Source organism: Hipposideros armiger, unplaced genomic scaffold (assembly GCF_001890085.2).
Source record: "Hipposideros armiger isolate ML-2016 unplaced genomic scaffold, ASM189008v1 scaffold_321, whole genome shotgun sequence".
In the NCBI taxonomy this organism is placed as follows: Eukaryota; Metazoa; Chordata; class Mammalia; order Chiroptera; family Hipposideridae; genus Hipposideros; species Hipposideros armiger.
The window spans coordinates 466,917-473,173 of NW_017731671.1; the positions used below are offsets into that span (position 1 = coordinate 466,917).

Consider the following 6,257-nt stretch of genomic DNA (forward strand, 5'->3'; position numbering starts at 1 on the left):
CTCCCCCGGCGCCCGAGCGCCGCCCGCCGCCCGCCGCGCGCCCCAACTCCGGCTCGGTTCGCGGCTCGTCCGCGCTGCCGACTTCTCGCCGGATCGCTGCCGACCCTCCGTCAGCCTGAGGTCTCCTCCGGCCATGGACCCGGCCCCCGGGCCCGCTGCCCACCGCCCGCCTCCCTTGGCGCCTCTGGGGCTCAGCTGATCCTGAATTGGCGGTGGGGGGGGGGCTGGGGGGTCCCCCTCGATTTCCGGCTTGGGGGGGGACGCGTCGTCCCCGCGTCTCTATTCTGGACGACCCCCCGCTGCCCAGCCAAGTCCATGCCCAGGTAGGTGGAGGTGGGGATGGGGGGTGAAGGGGAAGGAAGGGAGAGCTCAGCTCCGATGCCAGTTTCTTGGCGCGTCGATTCTTTATTGAGGCGTTTATTTATTTATTTCTGGGGACCGGTTCCCTCACCCGTGTGTGTCCATTAGGTCGGCCCCCCCAGCCGGTGCCTTCGGGGCAGGTGCCTTGGGAGGAAGGACGGAAACTTTGACCGGTCCCTTCTCCAAGGCCACGAAAGTTCTTTCCGTGCCAATGCTGAAGCCCGCTGAGCCAGCGCTGCAGAAATTTATTCAACAAGTCAGGCTGCCTGCCGGGGCCCAGGCTGTCTGTCTGTCCCGCGGCCCCTCCGCTGCTGCGGCTCTGCGGCCAGCTGGACCAGAGCTGGTGCCACTGTCCAGGAGGCTGAGCTGGAGTGTTGGCGGAGGGAGAGCGGCCGCTGGGATTGAATGGGGGAATCCCAGGCAGTGTTTAACTTTCCTGGAGGCTGGGGTGGTGGCGGCCCCCTCCCTGGTCAGCACCCCCAGGGGTGCCCAAGGCCTCACTGCATGAGGCCAGGCCAGGGTTGAAGCTGGGACTCCAGGGGCTAAAAGAATCCTCAGCAGGTTGGGGCTGGTTATATAATGAGTGTTATGATGATTGGGTTTTAATTGTCGGCTGGGTGGTGTGTGCAGAGGCTGTGGTGGGCAAGAGGCCTTGGCAGGGGGTGGGAAGTCCTCCTGGGGAAGGTGGTCATGATACTTGGGGGAGGGGTCTCCTGGATGGGCCCAGGCAGAGGCATCAGTCAGCTACTCTGCTTGTGTCTTTCTCCTCCTTCAGGGTCCTGGGTGTCCCTGAGCTATGGATGAGATTGACATGTGGGGAGACCCCTGAGCTGTATTCTGGTCCTGGGAGTCTGTGTTCTGGGGCCAGGGGTGTGTGTGTGTGTGTGTGTGTGTGTGTGTGTGTGTGTGTGTGTGTGTGTGAGAGAGAGAGAGAGAGAGAGAGAGAGAGAGAGAGAGAGAGAGAAAGCTGCTTGCGTCTTTGCCTGTGTGGTGTGATGGGGTCTGACATGCCTTGTGAGGAGTGTCCTAGGGGCTGGAGTGCTCAGGTTGGCCTGAGCAGGGAGCCATTCTATCCTGTCTCTCACCACCTGGGGGATTCACCCAGCAGATACTGGCACCGCTTAGGGGTAGGATGCTATGCATATGGGGGCTTGGGTCCATGGGTTGGGCCCCATGGGAAAGGGTCTGGCCGAGGAGTTCAGACTGCAGTCTTCGGGCCCTGTCCACTCTGTTGGGTCACCTCTTGGATCAATGTCTCTCATCAGCCCCAAGGACTAGCTTCGGACACTCTTGTCCACCCTTTAGGACAAACTTTCTGTTCAGGCTCCAGGACCCAGCCTGGGATGGGAACTGGGTAAGGAGTCTAAGAGCCCTCCCTGTCTCCTTCCTGCCTTTACCATCCACACTGAACCAGAGCAAGGGGATGCCAGTGGGTGACAGAGCAGGGTGGCACTGAGTGGGGGCCAGCTCTGGGGCTGCAGTAGGGGGAGGGAGAGGAAAAGGGAAGAGTACATTCTTGCGAGGGGTGGGACTGAGCTGGCCTGGCACCAAGCTCATGAACCGCCACCGGGCCTGGGCACCACACCGCCTTGAGCTCCCTTCCTGGCTACCAGCGTGGCCCTGGCCTGCCTTAGGCACCATGATGGCCAGCTTGGGGGAGGGGCTACAGGCCCCGCAGAAGGCCCCTTCCTGTTCCTTTGACAAAGGTTCTTTGCTCCCTTTCCCCCCATCTCCCTATTCCAGGGCCTCTGAGAGGGCATCTTCTAGGCCCACCAGGGGGCACCAAGCGCAGTTTTCTGACTTCTCTTGACCTTGGGTGGGGAGGTGAGGGCGGAGGTTACTGGGAGAACCGCTCCTCCTGGCCCTGTGAGCCCACAGCCAAGCTGGGAGCAGTTTCAGGGATAGTGTGACTAGCCTGTCTGTGGTCCTGGACCCAGATCTACACCCTGAGCCTGTAGGTGCCACCTCGGACTCCCCTCCCTAAGCCCCCTCTACTATCATGTCTTGCACCCTCGCCCTGAGCCTCACGTGGGGCTCCCTTGGGCCTCAGCCCTCCCAGGAGGGTCTGTTTCTGGGCATCACTCTGTCCCTTCCCCACCCTGGAGGGGCTCCACCCCCAGCCGCTTCTGAGCGCTGTCCAAGGTAATGAAACAGGCTCTTGCGGGGCTCTTTGATTCCCTCTGTCTCCTCTCAGCTGCCTTGTTCTTAGAGTACCCAGCCCCCGGCTCAGGGTGCTCAAAAACTATGTCTGGAAAGGGAATGCGGGGCTGGGTGCAGGGTTCCACAGGGACCCCACGGGCTGCAGGGCCCTCCTTCTCTCTCCTCTCTCCCCTCCTCCTCTCCTCTTCCTTTCTTGTCCTCTTTCCCCGCCTCCGCTCCTTTCTGACCCCTTCCTTCCCTCCTGTTCTTTTCTGCAGAACATTTCCTTCCCACACATTCCCAGGATGTGCTCTTGCCTTGTGCCCTTAACCCTTGTGCCCCCCAGGAGTCCTGGGCTGGGCTGGGGGCTCAGAGACAGCTGTGGGTGTGTGGTCTGTGGGTGCGCGCTCCATGATCCGTGGTTTCTGGGTCTCTGAATGTGTGAGCATGTGGGGTCCACGGGCCCATGGATCTATAGGTCTCTGGGTGTGACTGTGAACCTGTGGATGTGGCTTTATGGACCTGTGGGTCTGTAGGTCTGTGGGCCTGTGGATCCTGAAGATGTGGGCTGAGTCCCTCCTCCTCATGGCTGCCAGCCTACGAAGGGAAAAAAACAAATCTGATTTCCTGCTCTCTCTTTCTCTCCTATATTTATTAAGCACCTACTATGTGCCAAGCTCTGTTATGGTCACCGGGGGACATCACAGTGAACAGAAGGGAACAGACAAAACCTGCCTCTTGGAGCTTCTGTGTCCCTGGGAGGGGCCTGGGGCCTCCCCTGCGCCAGGTGCTGTGCAGTCACGTGGCCACAAGGCCTGGTTACCTCTCGTGCTCTCGGAGGGGAGACCCGGAACTGTTTTTGACACATGGGGGTGCAGATCATGGAAGGCTTTGAAAGCACAGGTGTTTGGATGCCCCTTGAGCAAGTGCTGGGAGCTGCTGGGGCTCCTTGAGCAGGAGAGGATGAACAGGAAGTGGTTTCTCCAGGGTGGAGGTCACAGTTGTTTGGGGCTGGAGGCTAACACAGACCTGGCCCTGCCCCATCTTGGAACCACTACCTTGGCCAGCGCCCCCTTGCCCTGCACTCTCGCCAGGGCGCCCTCGCTGATGATGCATTTGAAGAGGAGCATTTGGGTTTTCTCTCTCCTCACCGCTGACCACCAGCCTTGATGGGCAGCGAGGGCCGCATTCCACTCTCGGTTGGTCCAGGGACTTGGACCTCCTCCCTTGATCACTCAGCTCAGCTCTTGTTCTGGCCGGAGAGACATGAGCAAGTCCATGATCACGAGCTTAGCCCAGGTGGCCAAGGCACTTAGCATCATGGGAGTGTCATCTTCTTGTAAAATTGGGATAATACCTTCCACCTTAAAGGATTTTTGTGTCTTGGAAGTGTCTTTACAGCGCCTAGCATGGTGCCTGGTACAGTGAAGCTGTTTTTCTTTCCTTGAGGCACTTTCCGAATCTCTTTTCCAAAGCTTGGGGAGACTGTATGATGCAGTGAAGGTAGAGCTGGAGCTTGAACCTGGGCCCTGGGACTCCTGATTCAGTGCTCTTTCTGCTAGAACACCCTTCCCCCCATCAAGGACCATGTTCACCCTGATTTGCTAGCCAAAGTAAGACCCAAGGCCCTAATTACCGCAGAGCGAGTAAAAACTGATCAGCAGAGTCGCCTGCTGGGAGATGCTCAAACAACCTGATGGAGATTCAAACACAGCCTCACTTGCTGGCACTTGTCATAAGGCTGAGAGCCGACAAACAAATGACAATGCCTAGTGACAGACATATGGACAGGTGCCCATGTGTTCTGGAGCTCCAGAAGCAACCAGCCACTTGCTCAAGGGCGTCCAAACACCATGTACTGTCAAAGCCTTCCATGATCTGTACCCCCATGTATCAAACACAGCCTAGTGCTCCCCTCCAAGCGGTGGGTAGGTGGGTGGACTGTCACCTTCTGTCCACAGCCTGGCCTGCGCAACCCTTTAACTGGAGGCTTGGATTTGGGCCTTCCACATCCAAATTCCAGCTCTTTCACTAAGTACTTCTTGACCTTGGGAAAATTCTTTAACCTCTCTGTGCCTCAGTTTCCTCAGCTATAAAATGGAGAGAGTAAACACACGTACTTCGCTGGATTGTAATGAGGTGCCTGGCACATAGTAGGTGCTTGACAAAGAATGTCAGCTGTGACTCTTTTTAGCCGTCATGGGAGGGGCTGCTGATCCAATTCATTGAACACTGCAAAGCTGGGAGGGCTAGCTGTTGATTTTGGTGACAGGACCAAGACGACTGCAATGTGTGGGCAGGCCCAGCTGGCCAGACCAGAGCAAGTTTTGTGTCAGGTCATGCACTCAGGGGCCAAACTTCAGCCATTCATCTTGAGGCTAGAAGAGCCTCGCCTTTGCTACAGCTCCTCTGAAGAAGATCTCGGGGGACCAGTGGACCACATGTCCCTAAGGTGCTGCAGTCTGACTGGGTTGCCAGCCAGGCCGTGGGGCTCCCAGGATGCAGCAAGAGAGGGCCCCCTGCAGAACCAGGCAGGCGACCTGTCTGCTCTACTCTGGGTAACTTGGTGCAAACCTGGTCCAGTCCTTGCAGAGGAAAGTAGGCAAACTTGAATGTGACTGGGGAGGGGGTCCCAAGGAGCAGATGATCTGGAAATTGTCACCCAAGGAATGGATCAGGGAGAAGGTGACAAGAGGCCTGGGGCAAATGAGGCTGTGGGGTGGGCGGGCTGTCGGCAGGCATCTGCAGGGCTGTCATGCGGAAGAGGGAGCAGACAGAGGGTTCCACGGGCTCTGGGACGCAGGCTGGAAGGTTCTGGGAGGCAGGTTTCCTGCAGCCTCACAGAGACTTTTCTATAGGCCACCAGATGCAGCCTTGGCATTGGGGTGTGTGTGTGTGTGTGTGTGTGTGTGTGTGTCTGTGTCTGTGTGAGTAGGTGTTATATATGTGTCTGTATGTGAGTGTGTATCTGTGTGAGAGTGTATGTATCTGTGTGTAAGCGGGTATCTGTGTATGTCTGTGTGATTGTGTGTGAATGTGTAAGATGTGTGTGTGTAAGAGAATGTGTGTGTCTGTGTGTGATTGTGTATGTGAGTGTGCATGTGCCCATGTGTGTGACTGTGTCAGTGTGTGTGGTGACAGGTCAGACCACTTTGAGGTCCCATTCTTTTCAGAGAGTCCCTGTGTGAAGATCTGCAGCTCATAGGAGTCTGAGATCAGACCCTGTGTTTCTGGGACTCCTAAGTTCCAGGGTTCTGGAATTCTGTGGCTGACTGTGCTAACACGCGTGGGAGACCATCATGGGGCTCACTATTGCTGGTTGAGTGTTCTCTGTGTGGTCAGGTGTTCATGTGTGTCTCCCCAGTTCATTCTCCCAGCAACTCTGCCACAGATCACTTGTCACCCTCATGTTATATAGACAGGGTCACTGAGGGCCCCTGCCAGGCTGAGCTGTGTGCCAAGGTGGATTGATATCAAATGGAACTCCAACACAGGTCTTGGCTTCCAGCTCTGAAACGCCACACTGCAGAGTCCAAGGTTATTGTAGTTAATATCTTGGGCCTCTGAGGTTCTGCGTGACTCTAAGATATTCTGATTCTGGGATTCCAGGATTCTAGTATTCTCAGAATGAATTTGTTTCTTAGTCTTCTAGCTGTGACGTTAGCTGATGTGTGGTTGTTGACAAAGGGATAAACAAGTTGCCTGCCTGTGTGTACACACACACACACACACACACACACACACACACACACACACAC

At 56.7% G+C, this 6,257-nt stretch overlaps 1 protein-coding gene across 1 annotated transcript in view; it reads left to right on the forward strand.

Moving 5' to 3' along the window:
- The first annotated feature begins 8 nt into the window (after positions 1-8).
- The window catches only part of CACNA1I (calcium voltage-gated channel subunit alpha1 I), a 110,034-nt gene continuing 103,785 nt past the window's right edge, over positions 9-6,257 (forward strand). Inside the window, exon 1 of the mRNA XM_019660538.1 lies at positions 9-323. The gene's annotated coding sequence lies outside the window, so the exon portion shown is untranslated. The remainder of the gene's footprint in view (positions 324-6,257) is intronic.